At 40.7% G+C, this 26,320-nt stretch overlaps 1 pseudogene; it reads left to right on the plus strand.

Moving 5' to 3' along the window:
* The first annotated feature begins 1,788 nt into the window (after positions 1-1,788).
* On the plus strand, positions 1,789-24,378 carry LOC129124907 (synaptonemal complex protein 1-like; annotated as a pseudogene).
* Positions 24,379-26,320: the final 1,942 nt, after the last annotated feature.

Raw genomic sequence — 26,320 nt, forward strand, 5'->3', positions numbered from 1 at the left:
GGGTCACCTGTCCTGGCTGTGTCCCCTGCCCAGCTCCCCCGCAGCCCCAGCCCCTCCCCAGCGTGGCTGGACGAGGGGCAGGACAGGCCTTGGCTGTGCTGCAGCTCAGCAAGAACAAAACCATCTCTGCGTGCTCAGCGCTGTGCTCAGCACCCGGCCCAGCAGTGTCTCAGTGCCAGGGGCTGTGCCCTCAGTGCCTGCCAGGGCTTTCCATGGCAACTGCCAGGCCAGGTGCCCCAGGTGTCCCCCCCAGTGCCGCTTGCCATGGAAACAGTGCCCAGCCCTGCCCCTTTCTGTCTGGCTGACCTGGCCTTTGGCCCTGGCAGTGCCCTTGGCTGCTGGTTCCTGGTGCCCGAGCGGCCAGCGCGGCACAGGGCAGGTGGCCATGGCACAGCCCCCAGCAAGGGATCCCCTCTGGCTCTGGGCACTGACACCAGCCCTGAGCAAGGGGCCCAGGCCAGCTTTCCATGCCCACCAACCATCACAATGCTTTTGCCCAGAAAAAGGTACTTGGACATCCATAACTCTTTGTTCTTATTGTCACGTATTCTCCTAAATCCTAATTGTCCAAATTTTTATTACTTTAATTATATTACTGTTTTTATAACAATTTACTTACTATTGAAATTTTAAACTTTTAAAAACAAGTGATTGGTGTTTTTCACACAGTGCCCAACACACAATATCCCATGTACTGGTGTTTCTGGGGGAGCCATTTACAACACCGCGGGGTCACAGGATGTGAAAAACGCCAATCACTTGTTTTTTAAATCTTTAAAAGTTTCATAGTAATAAAATGGTTAGAAAATGAGCAATATAATTAGAGTAATAATAACTTGGATAATTTGGATTAGGACAATATGAGACAATACAAACAAAGAGTTACGGACATCTGGGTACCTTTTTCTGGGCAAAATAAGCCTGAAAAAAGACACACTTTAAGAGAGGATTCACCCTTAAAAACAATAACCTGTTGCATATTCATACACCTCATACATGATGCATAAATTCCATTCAAACCAAGGAGTCTGTTCAGTGTCAACTTCTTCCTCTGAATCCTGACGGCGTCTTCAGGGCTGAGCAGGCAGGAAGAAGTTCGTTTCCTCTGATAGGAAAGCAATAAATTCTCTTTCTCTGAAAGATTTAGGTGTCCTGTGGCTGCTATCTCGCTGCAAGTCCTTTCTTTTTAAAAAAAAGTATCTCACATAGCATAGTTTCTATTTTGACATTACGTAATACCCCAAAACTAGATTTAACACACTACTTAAGAAAATTAATACAGCATAACTTTCTGACATAACACATATAATATTCATTTGAATATTTGCGAAAAGCCAATCATAAAATACGCATTTTTCACATAGGAGGACTGAGCTCCCCCAGTTATTCCCCGTACAGGCGGGACCCCCCCTTCCCCTCAGACCTCTCCCGCCTTCCCCGCGACGGCCAAAGTCCCGCTGTGCTGCCCCCGGCCGGCGACCACGGCGACATCGCCAACCCGCCCGGGCCCCCGGGCTGCCCCGAGACCTCTCTGGCGTCCACGGGCGACGAGCAAGCCCCGCCGATAGCCCCGATGGTGCCGATGGCCCCGCCGATGGCCCCGCCGATGGCCCCGCCGATGGCCCCGCCGATGGCCCCGCCGATGGCCCCGCCGATGGCCCCGCGGCCGCCGCTCTGTCCGGCCGGGCCGTGCCCGGGCCGTGCCCCGCGAGCTCCGCTAGGCGGCGCCCCCGCCCCCGCGCTGAGGGGCCGCTGCCGCTTCCCGCCCTTCGCGCCCGCCCTCAGCGGCCGCCGGCAGCTGGGGCCGCTCCGCCCGCCCTTTTATCGGAGCCATGGAGAAGGAAAACCGCTTTAAATTGTTCATGCCGCCGCGCCTGAGCGCTGGGCAGGTGTCTGCGGGCAGATCCCAGGTGAGCGCTCGGCCGCGGGGGGGACAGTGCTGGGCCCGGGGAGTGCCCGGCACAGCCCCGGGCTGGAGCACACACACACCTGCCCCTGCATGGGCCGAGACGGCTCCTGCCTACTCGTTTCTGGCATATGCACAGACATCTTCGGTTTGAATTTCAAAGACTTCTGTTGTTGTTTTCCATCAAAACTGAAGGGAATCATCTTCTCGAGCATCTGCTCTGTGCTGTAAGTCCGCGCTTGATGTGGGTAATTGAGCCCAGAGAGCGAGCAGGGCTCTATCGCCGGCCGGGCTCTGTGTACAAATCACAAACGGGACGGGACTGCTGAGGAACTGCCTTGAGCTGTTTTCTTTTCCAGCATCAGTCTCATTACATGGTGATGACAATGGGAAGATGTCAGCAGCTCACATCCCAGGCAGCAGACAAAGAACTTAATGTTACAACTTACTTTCAAAGTTTTTTGACCAATCACACAAAGCAAAAGCATATTGACAGTAGTTCTATCCAACCACTGTAAGCACAGGTACCTTTGGTTCAAACAATGCTTGCCTTTTTTGAATACAATACCTGCTGCTTGTAAGCCTTAAAACACAATGCACAGAGCTCCATTATTAAGCTTAGAACTTCCTAATATCTCGCTAGATAAACTTTTCTGTAACTTAGGGAGTTATTCTAGACAAGTGTTAATACACAGACCATTGTTCTATTTGCCCTTACTTTTCTACTTTTTAAATAATTTTTCTGCTGACCTATCTCATGGCTACTGCTTGGCTCTAATCACAGTTCTGCTGTCTCTGAGGCTGCCTTTTGCAGCTTTCCCAAACCCCTCTGATTTGATGGATTCCCACAGGCCCCACTCAGATGCTCGCACTGGTGTTGGTGTCTTGGTCTCACCAGATCAGGTGTGCAGGGAAAATGTTCTGTCCCCACACTGAGTTATGGGAATTCAACAACTTATTTTTTCATGTTGAAGCTCCTTATGAAATATGTTGAGATTCAAATGGGACATTCTGACAGCAGATGAGTTAGCTGTTTACAGGATGAACCTCTGTGACTTAAAAACCTTGTAAAAGGGTATTTTCATGCTGAAACATAATCAGATATAGTTTAGAAGTGCCCTTGGAAGCAAAGCAAGAAAGAAATATCAACTACTGGTCTTCAAAAAAGTAATTTGTCTCCTTGAGTCCTTTGCCATGCACCAGGGCACAGCCAGGCAGGAGCTGCTGAGTTCCCTGCATTGAAAGCTCCCCTTTGGCCACAGTCTATAAATCAAACTGCAGGACACCAACAGTTTGATCAACCACTGGGCAGGAAGAAGTGAGTTCCAAAGCCATTACCAATACCTTGGGCTTTGAAATTTGTAGGCAGCTGTTTTATTAATGACCAATTCTATTTTCACATCATCTGTAGGGATTTTTTATGTATTTTATAATTCTTTCTTTACAAATCTACCCATAAGGAACTAATGTTTAAATTTGTGCAGGGTTTGAACAGATGCTCAGATGATGACTTTAAGCTGCCATTTGATGTGTTGAACCGTGGTGAAATCACTGATCCAGGTACGATTGGAATATTTGCCATGCACCTTCTTTAGATTTTTATATCTTGTCAAGGTTTAATTTTCATGAGTAGTCTCACAGTTTCATATCTGTAACTGTTAAATACAGTTTCACTGTTACAGTTTTTAGAAAGACATTGATCAAAATCTCTTCATGTTTCAGATACAATTTCACAGCAAGTGAAACTTTGCTCTGAAGTAGATGAAGAGGTCAGCTAAGTATCAACTCTGCACATCTAATTCCTTGGGGTCTTTTGAATTTGTTCCCAAACAGTGCCTAAAGCATTATTCAGTAGATATTTCAGGGCTAAAGGAAGTAGTCAAAAGGGAATAATGTTTTCTGTCTCCTGTTTAAAGCTGAATCACTTAGAGGAGATATTTGTGATTTAGTGAACATGCCTGGAAACAAATCTTTAAAAATTAAGGTGACTGCAATATTGCTGTTGTTCTTTCTTTGTTTGAAGTGCCTGTGAAGTCCATGAGCTTTAATTAGAGTAAGATTTAAACACTTAAGTATCCTTGTGGAACTGGTTCTGAATATTCTGTTGAGGGGCAGAAGGGTTGAAGTCAGAGTATTCTTTGGAAATCTGAAGTAGATTATCCCCATTGCCTTGTCTGGCTTTGTTTTATCTGTAAAACAATGAATTCAGTGGTTTCCTCAAGCACTGGATTCTTTTGACAGTGTCTTTACCAGCAGATCTCTGCTTTAGCACAACTCAGTCCAGCTCATTTTTTTTTGCAATAGCTTCTGTACTTTGCAGCTACAAAACACTCTTTGCTACCACAAAATAAAACCCATTTCTTGCACTCTCCCTGCTGATTTTCATATCCCTGACAACTTTTTAGACTTTTTTAATGCTAAGCTATTAAAGTACCATCAGGACTGGAACAAAACTGTGATGCAGCCAAAACAAGGATGGTGTTTGGGGGTGTTGTAAGTGAACCAAAGGGCCCTTTGGGCTCGTGTGTTGCTCTCCCTGCCTCGACCACTGGCCCAGCACTGCTTGTAGGACACTTTCAAGGTGTTCTAAGGGCACAAGGGTGGTGGTTTTCCTTCCTGCTCTGTGTGTGAGCAGAGAACTGCTGGGACACTTGGATATTTGTAAATCCCTGGGTCCAGATGGGATCCATGCCAGGGTGAGGAGGGAGCTGGCAGATGAGCTTGCCAAGCCTCTCTCCATCATTTATTAAGAGTTGTGGCTCACTGCTGAGGTTGCAGATGATTGGACACTGGCCAGTGTGACACCCATTTACAAAAAAGGTAGGAAGGAGGATGCTGGTAATCACAGGCCAGTTAGCCTGGCCTCAGTGCCAGCAGGTGAGATAATGGAGCAGTTCATACTGAGTGCTATCCCACAGCACTCACAGGATGGCCAGGCTATCAGACCCAGCCAGCGTGGCTCTACGAAGGGTAGGGCATGTCTGACCAACCTGGTCTCCTTCTGTGACCAGGTGACCCGCCTGGTGCATGCAGGAAAGGCTGTGGATGTTGTGTATCTGGACTCCAGCAGGGCCTTTGGCACTGTCTCCCCCAGCACACTCCTGGAGAAGCTGCAGCCCATGGCTTGGACAGGAGCACTCTGTGCTGGGCTCAGAACTGGCTGCATGGCCGGGCCAGAGAGTGATGGTGAATGGTGCTGCATGCAGCTGGCAGCCAGGCACCAGTGCTGTCCCTCAGGGCTCTGTACTGGGACCAGTTCTGTTCAATGTTTTTATAGACGACGGGGATGAGGGCATCGAGTCCTTCATTAGTAAATTTGCAGAGGACACTAAGCTGGGAGCTTGTGATGATCTGTTGGAAGGAAGGAAGGAAGGAAGGAAGGAAGGAAGGAAGGAAGGAAGGAAGGAAGGAAGGAAGGAAGGAAGGAAGGAAGGAAGGAAGGAAGGAAGGAAGGAAGGAAGGAAGGAAGGAAGGAAGGAAGGAAGGAAGGAAGGAAGGAAGGAAGGAAGGAAGGAAGGAAGGAAGGAAGGAAGGAAGGAAGGAAGGAAGGAAGGAAGGAAGGCTGGCTCTGCAGAGAGACTTAGATCAGTTGGATGGATGGGCAGAGTGCAGCAGCATGAAGTTCAATAAGTCCAAGTGCTGAGTTCCACATTTTGGCCACAAAAATCCCCCACAACGTTCCAAGCTGGGGACAGGGTGGCTGGACAGTGTTGAGGCAGAAAGGGCCCTGGGGGTGCTGCTGACAGCCGGTTGAATATGAGCCAGCAATGTGCCCTGGTGGCCAAGAAGGCCAATGGCTCCTGGCCTGCATCAGGAATGGTGTGGGCAGCAGGAGCAGGGAGGTCATTCTGCCCCTGTGCTGGGCACTGGTGAGGCTGCACCTTGAGTGCTGGGTCCAGTTCTGGGCCCTCCGTTTAGGAAGGATGTTGAGGTGCTTGAGCACATCCAGAGGAGGGCAACAAGGCTGCTGAGGGGTTTGGAGCACAAGCCCTGTGAGGAACGTTGGAAGGAGCTGGGCTTGTTTAGCCTGGAGAAGAGGAGGCTTAGGGGTGACCTTATTGCTCTCTCCAACTGCCTGAAGGGAGGTTGTAGCCAGGTGGGGTCGGTCTCTTCCACCGGGCAGCACTGACAGAACCAGAGGACACAGTCTCAGGCTACAGCAGGGGAGGGATAGGTTGGATATTTGGAGGAAATTTTTCACCGAAAGAATAATGAAGCACTGGAATGCTCTTCCCAGGGAGGTGGTAGAATCACCATCTCTGGATGTGTTTATAAAAAGACTGGACATGGCACTTGGTGCTATAGCCCAGGTGTTGGGGCAGAGGTTGGACTCGATGATCTGAGAGGTCTCTTCCAACCTCATTATTCTGTGACTCTGTGATTCTGTGTGTGTTCATGGCAAGATCACAGGTACTCTTGGGCAAAGTCTCTGAAACTGCTTTTACTTAACTCAGCAGTGTCTGTCAGAAGGAGAGGACAGAAATGGTGTGAAGAACCTGCTAGAAGGAATTTTGGCTTCACTGATAATTCTGGCAAAACTTTATTGATTTTGGTGGACTGCAGTTATCCATGTCTTTAAGCCCATCTATGTGGTGATGTCTGAAGGGGGTTTGGGATATTTCATTGTATTTGTTTCTCCTGTGTGCTCTGTAAAGCCTTTTGATACATACATAGAGGATGCACAAAGATTTGTGCATCCTGTGCATAAACTTGGGCTCCTGATCATATATCAACTTATATCACCATCTGTAGAAAAATATTACTCTTGTGATGTTTCTAAGAGATCAATACATTATCTACAACAGTAGGAATTAGATATTATGTACTATTAATTAGATAGTATTTGAGATTAAATTGTGGAACCTGTTTCAATAGAATACAGAAACAATGAATGAATTGTTCTCAAAACTCTACAAAGAGGCTGAGAAGATCAAGCAGTGGAAACTGACTGTGGAAACTGAATTAAACCAGAAAGAAAGAAAGCTCCAGGAAAATAAAAAGACTATTGAAGCACAGAATAAAGCCATTCAAGAACTGCAGGCCAGTATTGTATAGTATACATTCAATAAACAAAGTTAAGCGCTTCCTGATTCAGTATGACACTATTATTGATACAATTAAATCTTAAAGACTGTTGCAGTTTGGTTTGTGCCTTGAGAAAATGATTATTTTGAGAAGTTGCAGGCACCTGTCCCGTGTGAGTGTTTGTCTGAAGAATATACCTGTAAGTGTCTCATTTGCTGGTAAATTATTGTTCATTAATGATTGCATCTTTCATGCAAAAGATGACTCAGCATGTAATACCAGATAAAACAGACTTCTGTCTACTGATGCCCCAAATTACATTTTCATGAGGGATTTGAGAAGTCAAAGTGCATTTCTAATCTATTTTTCAATAACAGTGTCTTTTTGCATTTGTTCCCTATGAAATTAGTTTGAAAATGAAAAACTCCATTTGAAACTGGAAGATGAGATATGTGAAAATAAAGATCTCTTGAAAGAGTAAGTAATAGAACCAAGTATATATTCTTGTGGTGGAAATAATCAGTTTCCATGTGGGCAGTTTTATGTAGCTGTTAAATTTTGAAGGTCATTTCCATTGTTAGTCCTTAGGCACACAAAGTACTGTGCACTCCTGTGCAAACAGGATATTTTTTCCCTCCTTTAGAGCTGCTGCTTCGAGGCATCTGTGTAATGTGCTTAAGGAAACCTGCACTTGCTTCACAGAGAAGACCAGCAAACGTAAATGCTTTTTTAGCTTTTATTGATCAGAGTAAATGTACTTCTAGCTTGCTCTAAATTCACAAACAGAAGAAAGAAGAAGAAATTTCTCGTGCTGTTCAGAGAAGTTCTCCAGTTGGGATCGACTGGATGTGGCTCTCAGAGTGAAAAGTGAATTTTAAGTGGCTCACAAAATTGGAAGTGAAGCCCCAGGTCTAACAGACTTTTGGTTTGTAATGCTGAATGCAGAGGGCTTTTGAAGCCAGTGAAATTGTTTGCTGAAAGGTGCCAGCCTGGGAGCTCTTTGGGTGCCTAAACAGTGACCCAGGGTTGAGGCCGTGCCCACAGCCCTGACTGGCCCTGGCAGCCGCTCCAGAGCAGGGCAGGGCTCCTCAAGGCTGCTCAGCCCATTGAAGGTTTGCAGGGCCACCCACACACTGGGAATATATTAAGACATAAGAAGTGACACTTCATGCCTGTTTTTAGGCAGTAGAATCTACTCTAAATTCCCAGCACTCTCTAACAAATTTCCAGAGCTGACATTTCCTGTTTTCAGCCATCACACATTTATGGGGAGAAAAGGTCTTAACCCCAAGGTATAATGAGTAACTGGAATTCTTCTCATGAAACTGAACAAACCAAGACAGTTGCATAACTTAATGAAGTTTAAATTCTTGAGGTTTTAAAATATGTTCTTGATTGGAAGTTCTACTGTATATGCAATTTAGAATTGTTATTCTAATCATTAGAATTTTACTAACTTGATCCTGGATACTTAAGAAGTGTCTATATCTTTTTAGCCTTAATTCTACAAACACTTGTATATAGATGTACTGTTCTTTTTTGATAGCTGTTTCTTTTACTGTTCTCTTTTTAATTGTTTTCTTAGGAAAAAAATAGTATCAATTACAAAAGTGAAAGAAGGAAAATATGGACATGGAGTGTTGCAATTTTCTAATGACAGCTCTGTGGTTATAGGTATCTGCTGATAGGAAGAAATTCAGTGCTAAACCCAAGATTACAGTTTAGAAATACTAACAGTGTTGATACATTATTATTCAACAGCATTAATACTATAATAATTAATATGGTCACATCAACTGATCCAGAATTAGACTTTTCACAGAAAAAAATATCTTAGGAAGGAAATTTAAAAGCTGAGCTTGCTTAATGTTTCAATGAAATGCACATTTTCCCTAAATTCTGTAACTTTTGGCACCATGTTTCATAAGGACTTATTTAATAAGAATGGAGCTGGTAATTCCTTTTTTAATTCATTATGCTGATTAAGTATAATGACTTGGACAGCTGGCATTCTTGTTCAAAAGAAAAACTTTCTCATATGTTCTTGCTTTGATAGATGAACAGGAAAAGGCAGAAACAATACAATTGTATGAGGAACTTCATAGCAACATAGAAGTAAGTGACCAGGCTTGATGAAAGGAATGTGAGTTATGTGAGCTGAGCTGAGTTCCATGTTTATGTTGGGATACTGTTTGTATCCATCATGTGTGGGTATCATGTCGTGTGTGATGCAGGAAGTTGGGCTTTCAATCCCTTTTCAAGAATGATTTTTGTGTTCCATAAAACACATTCAATGGAGAAAGTGCAGCAGTGTGTGGGATGTGGATCCCTGTGATCTGTGGGATGGGTGCTTAGTGCTGGGTCACTGCCACAACTTCTGGCTTCTTTCTGGGCTCTGTTTCACCCACCTGCTGGTTCCTCAGAATGGCTGAGGTGGGCAGCAGCCCCTGGAGAAGTTCCAGGGTTTCCAGTATTGAACTTCGGATATTAAATTTTGTTTTTAGAGAATGACAGCGGCATTTGAAGAGCTTCGTGTGCAAGCAGAGAACGACAGATTGGAAATGAGTTTCAAATGTGAGAATTCTGTTTATTGTGTTTATGCAGCTGGCTCAATTTTGTACTTCATAGCTTGTGTTCCACATGCAGGGCCAGGGCAGACAGATGTGAAGGGCTGGAATGGTGAGCAGGTCACCCTGAGACACTGGGACCCTTCTTTTATTCATGCAGCCTTTGTTCACTGCCTGGCCCCTTCTGTTGCTGTTCCACTGGGCCAAATTGGGAACTTTATTTTTCAAACTGTCACTCAACATTGAAGTTTTGTCTGTGAAGTACAGTCTAGAGATCAATACTTACTTCACATAGTTGGTTTATTTAGATGATAATGCACTAGTGTATAGCTACAGAAACTTTAGCTAAATGCTCTCTCTCTGTATGTATAGCCTGGTGTGTTCCTATTTCATTTTCACATGCTCTTTTCTGTTTGTATTTTGATTATAAAATCAAACATTGCCTCAACAATTACTCTTGGGAAACAAATGGTACAGCTGTACAATTCCAAGCAATCTTAAAGTGGAAGTTGTATTGAACTTGGAGTATATTTCAGCTAGAATGTTAACTGTGGATGTTACTGTATCTCAAAAGTAAAAGAAGAAGCAGAAAAAGTGGACAAGTTTGAAAAAGAATGCAAACTGGAAGTCAGTCAAAAGGAAAAGCAGGTTTGCTCATTTTACCATCTCATATGTAGAGCTTTATTTGTGACTAAAGGGGCAATGCAAGAGCCAAGAAGTGTTTCTGGGTATTAGTAAAAAAGACAAAATAACACCTGAAGCTGCATTTAAGTCAAATTCTGCTAAGTTTAGTGATCTTTCAGTACCTTTAGTCTACTGGAATTTATGGTTTGATTTTGAATTGGAGAACTTTTTTCTTTAGAGTAATGTGACTTGATCAATATTTGGCTAAGATTATATCTAGCCAAATATTTTCTATCTGTCTGTCTGTGTATCTATCTATTTAATCTAACTTGAATGACAGCAAAATGTCTGCTTATCATACCTGGAGTACAAATGAAAATTAACATCTGTCCCTTTTCCAGACTTCATGATGATATTTCTTGCATTTTTCTAGATTTCAGCTCTCACCATAGAGAGAGATGAAAAAGATGTTGTCATAAAAGACATCAAGGCTCAGCTGCAGACGTCACAAAATAAGATTGCTGACTTAATGGAAGCAAAATGTAAGAGTTCTGCCTGCTGTGTTCAAATGTAATTGTTTATAGAATTTAAATGTAATTGTTTATGATTGTTTATTTATGAGATGTAATTGTTTATAGAAGCATAGGAAACAGGGTCATGATAGTTTTATTCTGTTGCTGGTTGGCAGCAGAATTTTGGGGCCTTGAAGGCCTTATTTTTGTTTGGAACAGGAGCTGCTCATGTGGGAGCAGGACTGGCAGGGTCGTTTTTAGGGTGAGTCAAGCAGTGAGAGCTTTGGAAGATTGCAAGGGGAAAATATGTTGCTTCAGTTTTGCAAATTTACAGTCAGGCAGATGTCACTGAGGAAACTTACTTTTCAGAACTTGATTTTCAATATGTTTAAGCCATCTATATTCAAATTTTATCTATTATTTTATAGTATATGATGTCAGTACCATTGGTCTTTGTTAAATTCTTTAAATGTATGTAATTTTCCATTTTTAGCAGTACTTTTTAGTAAATATCCTATTTTTAAAAATATTAACATCTTTTTTTGTTTAGTACATCATGAAGAAATGTTAAAGGCATCCCAGGTCAGTAAAGAACATTTGAGGGCAGAGCTGGAAGAGGCTAAAATGTCATTGCAAAAGGCAGAGGTACCCCTTGCTTGTAGTTTTACAGTAGAAATAGACTGGAGGAGTATTTGCATAAATAATTATGGATACTTTAGACATGAAACAGCTGTAGCTGTTTGTGCAAAACATGTTTAGAAATGATATCATGTCTTGAAGGTTACTCAAAAGTACTTGGAAACTGAGCTCCAGACTAGAGTGAAAACGTTAATTCAGGTTACTGGAGAAAAGGAAGAGCAGGAGGAAGAATGTAAAAAAATGAAGGCTTTGCTTGCAGCCCTGACAGAGGAGTTGGAGACTTCTGTTGCCAATTTGAAAAGCTTGCTGCAAGAAGAGCAAAATAGGTAAATTAATGAGTTTCAATTCCAAGAGTGATCTTACAGGTTGCAGTCTATGACAAAATCAAGAACAATTGGAAATGAAGCTGAAATTTGGAGGTTTTTTCCACACAGTGGTCTAAATGCAGAGAATTGAATGTAAATTTTTTTGTTGGTGATAGTTGATACTGGTCTATAAAAAGTAAATTTTTGCCCCCTCCAACTTTCATAAGTCTGTCTTTAAGAAATAGAGATTTCTGTAGGTATATATTTGTTTACTTTTATGTCTACTGTTCTGAGGTTGTAAAAGTGTAATTTGATATGTGCTGCAGGCAGATTCATCATCTGCCTGTTGAAAGGTAAATGTTCTTAAAGTGCTTGTGCTAAGACTTTGTCTTATTGTCCTTGAAGTTTCAAATGCAGTGAGTGCTTTGTACCCTACATTTGGGGTTTTTAATTTACCATTTTCTTAGATTAAAGAAATATGAAGATGATTCAAAGCTGCTTACCTTGGAGCTCCAAAAGAAATCTGCTGAACTGGGTAAGGCTTGTAGAAAGGCAGAAAATGAGCCAGGCAGTAATAAAAATGTTTTCTGCTGTTGTCTGGAAATGGACTGTCTCTAGTAGGTGGAGAAATGATTTTACAGTACCTGTACCTATCAGGAATGCCTGAATTTATTTTGACTCAGCTGATCCCTTTTCTTTGGGGGTCATTGGTACTGGCAGCAGCCAAAGGGCAGTGCTGTGCAGAGCTCCAATAGTGAGACCATTCCTGCATGAATTCTTCTGGAGGTAATTTTGGTTTCCAGCTAAGAGCAGCAGCACTGCAGGTGCCAGGAGTGACTTCTGTAGCAGAGATAAAACCCTCCCATTGAGGTTTCTGGGACCCTCCCCGTGCTGGAAGTGGAATGATGCTGGCAGGGGTTGTCTTTAAATATCATCAATTTGATATCCTGTGCTTTCTAGGGATGTGCTCCTTAGTCCCCAGAGTAAGAGCTCTGCCTGGCTGCTGAGAACTTGCAAAAAATACCAGCACTGTCAATGTGCACAGAGAAACCATTTGGAAGTCAGTAACAACTGGTTTCCTTTCTCAGCAGATCCATGTGGTACCTTCAGCAGTTCAGATTTTTTTCTGGAACAATGCAGGTGCATCAATACTTGCAGAATACTCTAGTCTAACAGTCCATGGTTATTTGAAGTTATAATTGTGGGAAATAATAGGCTCTAAACTTTACTTAAGATAAATATTTAGTTTCTCTTCAGATAGAGATTTGCTAATGTCTGAATCATTTTTCAAGTCTACATTTAGATTAAGTCATAAATTAGCTTTTCAGCTTCTTAACTTAATCCAACAAGTTTTGAGAACTGGGTATTGCAAAAGGGTAAATGTTTTATACTGCCTGCTAAATATGAAAAATCATTTCCATTAATTTTACATTCCATGTGCTGTAGAAGAGATGACTAAAGTAAAATGTGATAAAGAAGTGCAACTTGAAGAGCTGTCAGAAACTCTGGTAAATATTCATTTTATTAATCTCATGGCATTTGCTCTTCATATGAAATTCCTCTTGCTTTGTAAGTATCTTAAATGTCATAAATAAACACCATCTAGTCTACCTTAACATTTCTACTAAACTTTCTCACACATTTCAGTGTTTTCTTTGGAGAACTTTTTTATTGCCACTGTTTTTCTTGTCTCCTGTGCTTTTGGTTTTTCTTGTCTCCCATGTTTTTGGTTTTCCTTCTCAAGGTTTTTGGTTATTTCCTTCTTTGTTCATGCCCATTCAAATGCCACTCCCTGTGGATATAAAGTTTTCCCATTTGTTCTTCCTTACAGGAAGGTAATTAGCTCTGGCCTCTGTGAACCCTGCTGTACTGTGACACAGGCCCATTTTCTGTCACAGGAGTCTCAGCTATATGAAATACACTCTGAACAGAGGTTTCTTTTCATTATGATTTTAGATTTACAAGCCTAACAAGAATCCATATCAACTCAAGTTAAGATAGTGGGAAATCAGGTGTGCATTTCACTGTGTTTGCTTGTTGTTCTAATCTGTGCATTGAGTGTTCTGAACTGAGTTTCACTCATTTTCTAAAATGGGCAAATTGGAGGACTTTGACTGAAGAAGAGTCTTGAGGCTACTGTAGAAAATATGCAGAGAGAGAAAAATGTGGAGAGAGCAATGAAAATGCTCTCCAGATGAGAGAGGTCTGAAGTAGGGCAATAGTAACATGTTTTTAGAAATAGTGAAGTTACACATAATGACTTGGACACAAGTTTATGCATAAGAAACAGCACCCAGAGCAGTGTCCCACCCTAATTTTGCAGCCCAGGTAATTAAACTCACAGCAGGGGACAGACATGAACAGCACTGGTGTCACAGTTCACTATCTCACAGCACTTCCAGATCCCAGCAGAGATTGGAAAGATCCAATCTGGATAATCCATGACATGGATGTTGTTGGGTTCTTCTGAAAGCCTTGTGCTCTTAGTTCATGTCTGATAACCTCCAGCAGTTGGAGTTTGCACATGGATACTCAAAACTCTTCCTTTTCATTTTGCAGAAAGAATTCCAGGATTTGAAAGCACAGCTGACAAGTACAGCTGAGAAGGAACAAGATTATTTAAAGCAGCTTGTGACTCTGAAAACAGATCTTGAACAAGAGGCGTATGACCATTTTGAAAATATAATATTTAATTCGTTTTGGTGGAGTTGCTTTAATCCACAGTGAAATGAACTATGATTGTTTTCTAATCAAACTTTTGAACTACATATATGCCACTAATTCTAGACTTACATTTCTAAATTCCACTTTCTCTATTTGTATGTCATCTATGGCATATGTAGTTGTTCCATATCTCTTTGACTTATTTAACAAGAAGAGAAAGTTTCTGAATTCATGGTTAATCTTGCTTTGAACTACATCATCTTCACTAACCATGAGATTTATATAAAAGTTGACTCTGATTTTCTTTCCTTCTTCTGTCACCTTTTGACATCTCTCTGACTCTGCTGCAAAGCTTATATTTGTAGATAAAGGCCTGGACTTCTTTCAGCATGGAATAAGACTTGATAATGGGTATGTTTAATTTAAAAGGAGATTTCAAAAGGCATCTTCTTATTCCTCTTGGCCATTTGTTTGAAATTAGGTTAAGGAATGAACAACTAACAGTGTATCTCAGTAAGCTTTCACTAGAGAAAGAACAAACAGCACAAGAGAAAAATGCTGTGGCTGCAGAAGTCAAGAAACTGCAAGAACAACAAGAGGCAAGTTGTAAACTTCCAGGTTTCATGAAAGGACAATACTCAATTTGACAAATTACTCAGTTTTACAAATTAGATGATGAGCTGCAACATGACTTGGGTCTGTAGAGTACCTGAGCTGTTTTTTGTGTTTGAGTTGGAAAGGAAGTGTATTTACACTTGTGAGCAAGGCAGGTCAGTGTGCTTTGGATGTCTTTGAAATTTTTAAGAAGTCACTTTGAATTTTATTTCTTTGCTGACACATGGGTCTTTATTTAGGATAGTAAGAAAAAAGAAGAAAATACAAAGCAGTTAGTTGAAAATCTAGAAGAGGCAAATAGCCAGCTAAGGCAAGTAAAAACAAATATTAATTACTGATATTGTGAAAGGAAGTAGACTCAAATAGTTAGTTGTGTTCAAATGCTGCTTTCTGGGATTTTTTTGATTCATGTTTTTTCTAGATTATATAGCTAAACAGAAACTATTCAGAATTGCTGTTGGCCAAGTAGAAATTTTCTCAGATCAGAAATACCAATTGCTGCAGGAACAGTGTTTGCCATCATTTTGTGTTACATAGTAGGAGCTGTCTTGTTGTGCATTAGACACCTCAGGTGAGAAGGCAATGAAAGTGGAAGGTGAAGGTTATGGATTAAATGTGACAAGGCAAAACTGGGTAAGAGTTACTCTCTGTATCACCAGTTCAATAGACAGGCAGCTCCCATGTTTCACAGCTGCATTGCAATAGTCCAGGTGAGGATGTATTTTCCTTGGCTTAGCTGGAACATCTTTTCTGTCGTAGCGGCGGGAGAGATGCGACACACCATATGCGATGAATAGCAAATCCCAAAGTTTATTGAAACTCCACACATATTTATATTAGTGTTAATGAAGCTTATACATATTGCAAAAGCCGAGCTCATTATTGGTTAAAGCACACTTAGATCAAACACACCTACTTCTATCTCTTAACAATTATTTTGCTTCTATGTGTACATTCTTCTAATTTCTCTACCTTGGGATAGCTACATTTTCTGGCAAGCAATTTTCTCCCCCGTCTTCCCGTTTTAGAGAAGGTCACTGTGACCTTCGTCAGTAATTAGGCACCGGTTGCTCAGTTCCCAGCTTGTTTCTCTTACCCTTATCCATCGGTATCACATCGGAATGTCCTTTCTCAGCTAACCAATTATCCAAAAAGCTCTCTACACTTTTCCTACTTAAAAAAAGTATGGACAGTTCACACATTGACTTACTGGGCATGTTGCTGCATTTTAAGAACATTTTCATTGAGCAGCTTATGAAGTTCCCATCAACATTAGCAGCTCTTTTTAGAAAATAAAAGAAGGGTTTCTTAGAAGTACTGAAAATAAGTTAAAGGCAAGAAGGAAATATTTACTAATGCTTGTTACTTTGGCACTTAGAAATGAACTGGAGTCTTGGAAGGAGAAAATGGCAAAGACAGGTGAAGAGATGAGAAGTACACTGGATGAAAGAGAAGAAAATGTATGCCATGTGTCATGCAAATATCTTACAGAACCTGTAGGACAGCATTAAATGTAAAATCTGTGTTGGGATTTTTCTGCAAAGCTCTGCCTGGGGGATGTGATCTCTGCCAGAGGTTTCTTCTCTCTCAGCTGCTGCCAGCTGTGCCATTGTGTGTGCCCATGCTGAGCCCTGGTATTTCAAAAGACAAGCACAGTCACTGGGATGTTCACTCTTTGCTGCAAGTTTCATATTAAAGATTTGGTTCTTTTCAGGCAAACAGAGAACCTGCTTTTCTGATTATTCATATACCCACACAGTGAGGGATGGGCTCTGGATTAGCTTTTTATATGTAGTGTGAGGTTTAGCTTAAATAGATTCAAACATTTTTACTTTCTTTCTATTGGTTCAAAGCAACCTGGGGCTTTTAGCAAATTTCAGAATTTCATTGTAACAGTCAAAGATTTACAATTGTCATTTCAGGTAAAGAGTACTGAAAATGAAATTTCAAGAAAGGAAAACCAAAATTCTAGAAAATAATTGGGACAATTAATTTTTTCATGGATGTAGGGAACTTCCTACAAGTGTATTTTTAAATTGTGAAGATATTGGGGTATTTTTCTTCTTCTTTCTTAATTCCATAACCACTAAGGAACTGGTTCACTGCTATTGATTAACATCTTGTGGTACTTTATGGCTAAAACTCTGATTATTCTAACATGTCAGCTGGTGTTGCAGTCCCATTGGAACAAACCAGACTGGTGCAAGTGCAGGTTTGAGAACATTTACAGGAATTGCTCACATAGGGAGTCATTTGTAGAACTTACTAATGAATGTCTGAAATCTCTCTTTCAGATGGACAATTTAAAGAAGCAGGTGGAAAATAAAACCAAATGCATTGAAGAGTTGCAGCAGGAGGTGGGGAGAGATTTTCATTTCACAAATACATAAACACATTATATTTTGGGTTGCCTTTTCAGCAGGTTTGTGTCTGCTGTGATATCTTTAGATCCACCTATGTAATTTAAAAATTCTCCTTTCTTATCCTAACCCTGAGCAAATTAGGGAGTCATCTCAGGAATCACTTGATTTGTTAAATGCGCCTTAATTTGAAAAGAGCAATTACAAAAATAATATCTTTAATAAACTTCATTTTTCATAACACTGCATAGTGTTATTTTTGTACTTGTAATAAGTATCTCAGTTACCACTAGTAGAAAATAATTCTGCACTGGCACAAACTGTAGTAACTTCACTGTAAATATAAAGAACTTGTATTTTTTGTCATGACATCTTCACACCTTCTGTCAGCAGCATCTTAGTTGTAATTCCCATTCTGCACCTCATTTGTTATTCCCTGCTCTTGCTCAGGAGGAGCCTTTCTTAAGGTCATGAAGAAACAGTAATTATCACAGAAATTAGTTGAACATTCATTTGTTTGAAGAATTGTTCTGGAACCTGAGCTGCACAACAGAGAGTTATTTGCCTGATGAGAGCTGGAATTTCTTGATGCAGTTAAACCATTACATAATTCCATTTACTTATTAAGGTACAGTGCTTGTTTTGTTTTATTTCACCAGAATAAGGTGCTGAAAAAGAAACTTACTGCAGAAAGCAAGAAAAGCAATACTTATGAAGGGAAGGTAGGTTTAAATAACATCCTGTAGAAGATGAGGTGAGTGTTTTTAAGTGCCACTGTAAGTAATGATAATACTTGTTCAATACGTTCTGAGCTGCTTTGGGATCTGGGATACAGACTTTGCAGGAATGAGCTCACAGTTTTTAGAAGATGCTTCCATTTTTAATCATTGGGCACTGACTGTTGGACATTTAAGAGATGGATTCATGTTGCAATTAATGATGTTTCTAATCTGTTCCTTTTTTTTTTCTTTTGTTGATAGTGGACTGAACAGGGTTCAGCAACCTCATTGTAACAGAAAAGCATTTAAAAGACATATACATATATGTATATATATATATATTACTTTTTTAAGGCTGTTCTTTAAATGTGTTCTGCAGTGGCAATCCCTCTGATGGGAATATTGTGTCCAGCTTTGGGTACTGCACTTGAAGAAAAGTGGACTTTTTTGAGGATATTCATATGATAACCTTAAAAGGAAAAACTGTAATCAAGATGCACAGCTGGGAGAAAAATGTACCATAAAAGCTGGTAAAATCTGATACAGATTTACAAGAGAGGGAATCAAATCTCCATCTGTATTTGTTTTTTTCTGAGGCATTCACAGCATTTGGGGTGACTGCTTAGGGCAGTCTTCCCCACTGGGCTGTTGCCATTCTTTCTTTGAGTATTTTCCAACTCACTTCAGGCCAAAGTTCAACTCTTTATTAAAAAAAGCTGAACTTTTAAATAGGGAACACTTTAATCATATACCTGAACAGTAACAGTGTGTTTGTGCTCAAAAACAAGAGGTAAGAAAAAATCATTAACACAGTAATTCCTAAACAAATAACAGCAGCAATTCTGCATTCTCAAAAGGTGAATAAATTGCAGTTAGAGATGGAAAATATGAACAAGCAACATAAGGAAGCAGTTGACATCTATCAAAAAGACATAGAAACAAGAAAAGGAAATGAAAATAAACTTCGTGAAGAGGTGAGAGGTGTTAATTTTTACTGCAATTTAATTTTTTTTAATTTAAAATGTTTTTATGAAGCTTTATTGGCCAGAGTCCTTGCTCTTCCATTTCAGACATGAATGGAATTTGTGTATGCCTGTGAGCAAAGCTTTAGTACATGAGGTGCTTAGGCTGACGTATTTGAATATGTCTTTGAAAATAAGAACTCCATTAAAACTTCTTGCTTTCAAGATATAGTTCAAAGAAATTCCACCCTTGGTATAAAGTCAGCATAGTTAAATTAGATTATAGCTTCTCCCATATTAGTATTTTTTCTGCCCACACTTTTTTTTTGATGGCAATGCTAAGAAATGTTAGGGCAGAGTGCTTGAAATGGCCTTTTGGTTTGAAGTGAACTTGCCTGCCATGGCTGTACCTTTGATCTTGCCCATTTTAACAATCTGCAGAAAAGATGAGGGATTTGAAAGGGATCTGAAAAGCAAATAAAGCCCAAGTGGGACTGCAAACTTTGCACCCACAGGGGAAAGAAGAAATTAGGATTTAAAAGAAATATATGGTTATGTTGATGAATGAAATGCAATTTATTACTGACAGGTAGAAAAGATGAGGTTGCTTTGTGATGAAACAGCAATGATACAGAGAGAAACTGATGTCAGATGTCAGCACAAGATAACTGAGATGATGGCACTGATGGAAAAGCACAAGGGAAGAGATTTTCCTGCTTGCTGTGGTTTGCAGTGTGTGATACCATGTTAACAGCATGTTTATAACTTGTGATACCACGTTCATGACCTTTCCAAAGCAGAAACAGGCCTGAATCTGGGAAAAGGAAGCTGAACACATGCTGGACTTTGCATCATCTAAAATCAAATTCATTTGAAGATTTTCAAAAGATTCCTATGGGCAGATAAATTCCATTCATCGAAACTTCTGGGATTTTTAGATTTTTTTCAGTTCAGGCTTCCTTTGATACCATCTGAGTGCAATCTTTTTCAGTATCAGTTTGGCTCTTTCTCTGAGATGCCTTAGTGACTGTCAGCAGTTTAGCCTGACACATTTTAGTTTTCCTTTCTGTTCCTCTATTTTGCAATATCTTTAGCAGATACATTAATAAAGATGGCACAGCTGGCTCTTAGTGCTGAGCACATATTGCTGCACAGAAATCAAGCACTCTCTGCCAGTCCACAAAATAATACTTGAATTGAGCATTTTCTGGTTTACAGTTTCTGCAGAAGCATCAATGAATCTTTTCTTTCTGAATCTTAAGAGCCTGATTTGAAAGAAATGATGTTTTAAGACTGGATAACTCTATAATTGTAACATTTAGTCACATGTTTTGAGTTTGTTGTTGGTTTGGTTTTTTTAACCCAGAATGAATATGATAAAATGGTTGAAGAAAAAGATGCAGAGTTAAAAGTCTATAAAATGAAACAGCAAAAGCAGTTCTCATCAGCAAGAGCACTGGTAAGGAGTACTTTCCAATGTGCAGTAATTCAGTGAAGGGGCTGATGTCCTTGTGGAGTGGTTTTATACTGGCTAAGGGCCAGGCACACACAACAAAAACATTCACTCATTTTTCTCTGCTGTAGTTGAGCAGAGGAGGGGAAAGAAAAATTCAAGTTGAGATAAGGATTAGGAGAAAAACACTTTGAGGGTAAAGCAGATTCAAACTTAAATAGCATCAAAATTTATTATTAATAGAATTAAAAATGGGTAATGAGAATTAAAATAAACCTTTAAAACACCTTTTTTCCCAATCCCTGCCTCTTGCCCAGCGACAGCACAGAGAGACAAAAGATGTGATCTTCAGTCAGTTTGTGACTTCTAAAAATCTTTTTTCAGTTTGCTTAGAGAGTTTCTTTTTCCTGCTGTGCTCTGGGGTCTTTCCCACCAGAGACAGTTCTCTGGGAACTTTTCCAGTGTGGTTTTAATTTTTACCAGTAGCAGTCCCACCCAAGCTGCTGCAGCAGATCTTATTCTGGGCACTAAAAACTCCAAATGTTTCTAGAAATGAATTGGAGTAGCAGTGTGTTTGTGTCTGCTCTTGCAGATAGTGTGTCATGTTCTGACTTCCCACTTGGAATAGGAAACTTTTGTTTTAAATATTTCGATTGTGCCCTCTCAGCCCTGTTCTCCCAAGTGTTTTAAGGTCTTACCTTGAACATTTCTGATCAAGTTCCTGTTTCTTATAGTGCTTCAGTCTTTTTAAACAAGCTAAAGCAAAGCTTCAAGTATAGGGCTGAAAAGCAAATAGAATTCTCTTGTGTACCTAATGAGTGTCCCTGTTAATTACTGTCTCACTTGGGACTGTTTTCTTTTTTCTGGGCTGTGCATAGTTAACCCTGTCCTTTATTTAATGGTTTGTAGGAAAATGAGCTGTCATGCTTGAAAAGTGAACTGGCCTCCCTTAAGGAACAACTGAAAGCAGAAATTGAAGAGAAGGTGGAGTTTTTTATTCACTGAGCAGTGGGGGTGAGAGGTGTGGCCTGGGCTTGTGCTGTGGGAGGAGTTGGATAAGAAATGAAACTGAACAGAAAAACAGGGACTTTTGAATGCTGGGGTTGTGCTAGATCTGGTCATATATTTGTGTGAACTTTGTAACACTCTGTGATTATAGATTATATATAAATTAACAAACAACAAAACAAAACTCTCCTTTATTTTAGTTAACTTTAACTAGCTAAAGCAAAAAAGTTCCCTAAACTGTAGGGGTTTTTTCAGTGACTTTTGAATGCTGGGGTTGTGCTAAACCTGGTCATATTTTTGTGTGAGCTTTGTAACAGTCTGTGATTATAGACTGTGCTCTGTAATTACACCAAGAAGATTTTTAACAACTGAATTCAAAGAAATATTTCCTTGCTGTCACATAACTCTTTTGTAGGAGAATCTTGTAAAAGAGCACTCTCACAGTATGATTCCTGAAAGTGAAAAGAAACACAAGGTAACTTCAACTTTTTAATTGCTTTTAGAATTTGGTAGTGTTTATATGTGTAGAATCAATTGAAGTGCCATGATAATTTATTTGCATTCAACAAAAGACATTGGAATGCTTTGGACTTCAAACTTTTTAAAGAAAATAAAAATTTATGTTCCTGGGACTCCCAAACCTTGTTTAGATCTATACAGTGAATCTACTCATGTAAAAATAGAAAGTCTCCAAATTATATTCCTAAAATTAAAAAGATAAAAATAAAAAATATCTCCTTCAGTGCAGGAAGCCCCTTGGGCAGTCCAACACTGAAGTTTTGTAGCTCCTAACAGTGAATTTTTCTTGTTGCATTTTTCTGCCTGTATTTCTTACTTCTCTGCAGGTGATTTTTTTTTTCCCTGGGATAGGAAGGGATTTTAAAGGGTCCTACCATTCCATGGAGATATTAGACAGCAGTTTCTGGAAGGGCTCCCACTGTGTAATTTTTCTTGCTCAGTTGTTGATTTTTTTATGTCTCTGGAATTGTTTTACTCAGTCTTAAAAGTGTCCATTTGTAAAGGCACTTTTCCTCTATGGAAGAGAACAAAGCTGATCTAGCTGTAAAAATGGTCAAAGTATCAAAGTAGTCCTGACTGCAGAACTTACCCTTCTTCCCTGTCAGGAGTTCACTTGTGGGTTTCATATTGGAGCAATGGAATCCAGCACCACTTTGATGTTATCTGTCTGAAAAAGGACTGCACTGGACCATTCAATGCTTCTCAGTTTAACTTCTAGTGAAAATACTATTTTAAGTAACACCAGTCTTGATATAGCTATCAATCTTTCTCTGAAAGCCTTTCCCTGCAGTTTTGTTTGTTCCCATTTTCTTTGATGTTTGATATGGTCCACATGTAGTGGCTACAGTTCAGAATAACCTGAATTTCTGCAGATAAGCATGAAGAACTGAAATACAATGTGCCATGAAACTCAGCTCTTCCATAGCTTCCCCTTCATTCTCCTCATTTGGCAACAAAAATAATATAAAAATGCTATTTCCACCCCACCCCACTTTGTTTGGGTCACTGCTTCGTGTTTGGATGGAAAGAGAAGAGTTCCACCATTTCTCTCAGGTGAATTCTTGGACACTCAGACTGTAAACTGGCTCCTGAGTTTGGCTTTAGATTCCATTCTTGCCCCATAAAATAAAATCTAAAAATAGAAACGTTTTCTTTCCCAGACATATGCTATCAAGACTCCTCCAATGGATAAGATGCACAGTGGAAGAAGCACAAACCTGCCTTCAGAGCAGAGCAGCAGGAAAAAGCAGAAAGTGCTTGTGCAGCTGGACACTCAGTCAGACAGCTCTGAGCACACTGACCTCCTGGGAAGAGTCAGAGAGCAAATCCTGTGCTGAGCACTTCTTTGTGCTCACTGCTGGCTCTGAGAATGAAAATAAACAGTTTGGGCTTCCACATTCAAGCCAATATTTATGGGTATATTTTTAATTGATTGGTTCTTTCTGGAATTGTATGTACATAATTAACATTCTTTTTATTGAACTGTTTTGCCTTATAATGACATCCTAATTTTTTTATTTTTCATAGTTTAATATCCTTAGGGGGAAAGAAAAAGTAGTTTTTAATATAGTGTGAGTAAGTAACTTTTTCATTTATTAGAGCATAGTCTCGGAAGAAGAAATGTTTAAAAATTTGTACAAAGATTTTCCACAAGCTTCACAATTACATTCCACAACACCAAAAAAGGTATGTTAGCCTTTCCTAAGATTAAAGCAAGCAGTTAATCAGATTGTTTACAGAAACTAAAGGATGGCTTTATTTTCCTTCCTGGACCCCAGCTCCATCCAGTGTGAAATCTCCAGGCTCTGCTCTGAAACTCAAAACCATGAGGAGAATGCGCGAGGCGGGCTGGGCTGCGCTCTCCAAAATGGACAGGAAAAGGAAAATTAAAGATGTTGTAAAGTTCTTTGCTTAAAATGCAGAAATACCCAGTGCCCTGGCATTGCTTGCAGGGTTGTTTTTCTCTCAGAGTTAGTGCTTTGTTGCATTTTTCTGTCATACTCAGTGTGTTCAATACTGTGTTCATTCCTTTACAGATATGAACTTTATAGATCTATAACTGCAACCCCTGCAGAGCCTTTTCCACCTTTCCTCCCTTGTGCTTCAAAATGTTGGGACAAAAATTGGCCAATTTTAAATTTTGAAATAAATAGAACTGCATAGAAAGTTGTTTCAAAGCTGTTTCTGGCATTAGAAAGTCTGGTTTTAAAGAACTTCTTTTAAATTTACTCCATTTTTCTTAACACATAAATCATAGTGGAAGAAATGTTGCTGTTCAATGTATGTTCTTTTACCTGAAGTCCTCTTGCTTTTTCCTGCATTTTAATGGCTGTTAGACCTGTCTTTTTAGACTGTTTTGTTTTCAGTATGTTAAAATGGTTCTGAAACTTCTAAAATTGCAGTAGAATTGCTTGTATTTAAAAAGATTTCAGCTTCACAAGGAGTAAAAGATGCACGTTATAAGATCGTGAAAACAATGTTCAGATGCCATTAAATTGTTTATCTGAAATATCAAGTATGGGACTATTTGTTATTGCTTTAAGTATTTGAACACAGACAGAAATCACCCACCAGCCTTCCTAGGGACCAGCAGAAGTCCAAGGATAGATTAGAACATCTATTTCTGTATTAATCCTTGATTAATCTTGGTTTCACAACAGCGACAAACCCTACTTCAGAGCCTAGACATAACAAGAAAACTACAAGTACATGTTAAAATATAATGCAAAATCAAAAATCCCAAATGCAGGTGAAGTGCGAAGCAAAATAGATTTGTTTTCTTCTTTTTGTGTAGTCTTAGGGATAGGCCAGTAGTTTGGGTTCCTTATGTTGAGCTGTTGAGCAGCGATGTAAATGAGATTTGTTATTGTATGTAGCTAACAAATATTGTGCAGAGATCTGGAAGAATCTGCTGTGCTTTCCCCATGAGCACTTGAAAGTGAAAAATGGAAGTTTGTACTGCCCACTTCTGGACTCAAACAGTAACTAATCAACTAGAGCCTTGGTATTTCCTAGGGACATGAATCCATGGGATATCACAGAATTCTCCTGATCCCGTGAGTGTGTCCTGTGAGGTGCTGTGTAAATCACCTGAAAAAGTACAAAAATATTGCCAGCAACACTGCAGAAAGCTTGCAGGAAATGCAAGCAGCAGGGAAGGGTGTAAAATCCCATCTGCCCGTTTCTGTGCCTGATTTTATTTATGGGCTGAGGGTGCCCTGCTTGCTGCCATGGCCACAGTGCACAGCTCCATCTCTCCTGTCTCCTTCTCTGGCCTCAGGCCCAGTTCCTTGGAGCACCCCATGGGGGAGAATCCAGGCAGTGAGAGAGACAAAGAGCCCAAACTCCTGGGCTCAGACTCAGACAGGTCCATGGGGGAAGGAAAAGCTGTGCAAGGAAGCAAAACCAGGAATTCATTCCCTGCTTCCCACGGGCAGGTGGGTGTTCATCCGTGCCCAGGTGAGCAGGGCTCCAGCCCAGGCAATGGTGACCTGGGGACACAAATGCCATCACTGCCAGCATCCCCCCCTTTCTGCTTCTTCCCCCTCTTTCCAGACTGATTCTTCTTCCACATGGTCTGGGAATGCCCTGGGGTCAAGTCAGGTCACTGTCCCAGCTGCGTCTCTGCCCCTTTCTGGTGCTCCCCAAGCCCTCGCTGCCAGGGCAGGATGAGGAACAGGAAAGGCCTCGGCTCTGGGCAGGAACAAAACCCTCCTGGAACCTTCCCTCTGTTTCCAGGCCAAATCCAAGCCCTGCCCCAGAGAAGCCCCTGGAAGGAAGTTCAGTCTCCCCAGCCCAAAGCAGTCCCCAGTGCCCATCCCCAGCACCAGGCACTGCCTTCCCCAGGGCGTCTCCTCTAGGAAAGGGATGGCTCAGCGAGCACCAGGCCGATGGCGATTGCAGCTCGGGGGGAAAACAGGCGGGAGGGGATCCCTGCTTGGAGTTCCAGGGGTGCTTTATGGGCCAACACACCCGAGGGGTCCAGGCACCAAGAACCAAGAACAAAGCAGGGTCCAGGCTTTTATATGGGACAAGGGAGGTGGAGCTTTGGTGTCGCCATGATATTTTCTGAAACTGAGAAGCTGAGAAGCCTCACAGGAAAAGAAAAACAAGAATTACCTGCTGCTGTGGAATGCAACAGGTGCATCTTTGATTGGTCCATGTTGGTTGTTTCTAATTAATGGCAAATCACAGTCAGCTGGCCCGGACTCTCTGAGAGTCATGAGCTTTTGTAATCATTCTTTTCTATTCCCTGCTTGCCTTCTAATGAAATCCTCTCTTCAATTCTTTTAGTATAGTTTTAATATATCATTTTCTTTTAAGATAATATATATCATCAATAATAAATCAGCCTTCTGAAACATGGAGTCAAGATTCTCGTCTCTTCCCTCGTCCTGGGAACCCTGCAAACACCAGCGCACTTTGGGCCTGAGGGCCAATGG

This window comes from Agelaius phoeniceus, chromosome 11 (assembly GCF_051311805.1).
Source record: "Agelaius phoeniceus isolate bAgePho1 chromosome 11, bAgePho1.hap1, whole genome shotgun sequence".
Taxonomy (NCBI): Eukaryota; Metazoa; Chordata; class Aves; order Passeriformes; family Icteridae; genus Agelaius; species Agelaius phoeniceus.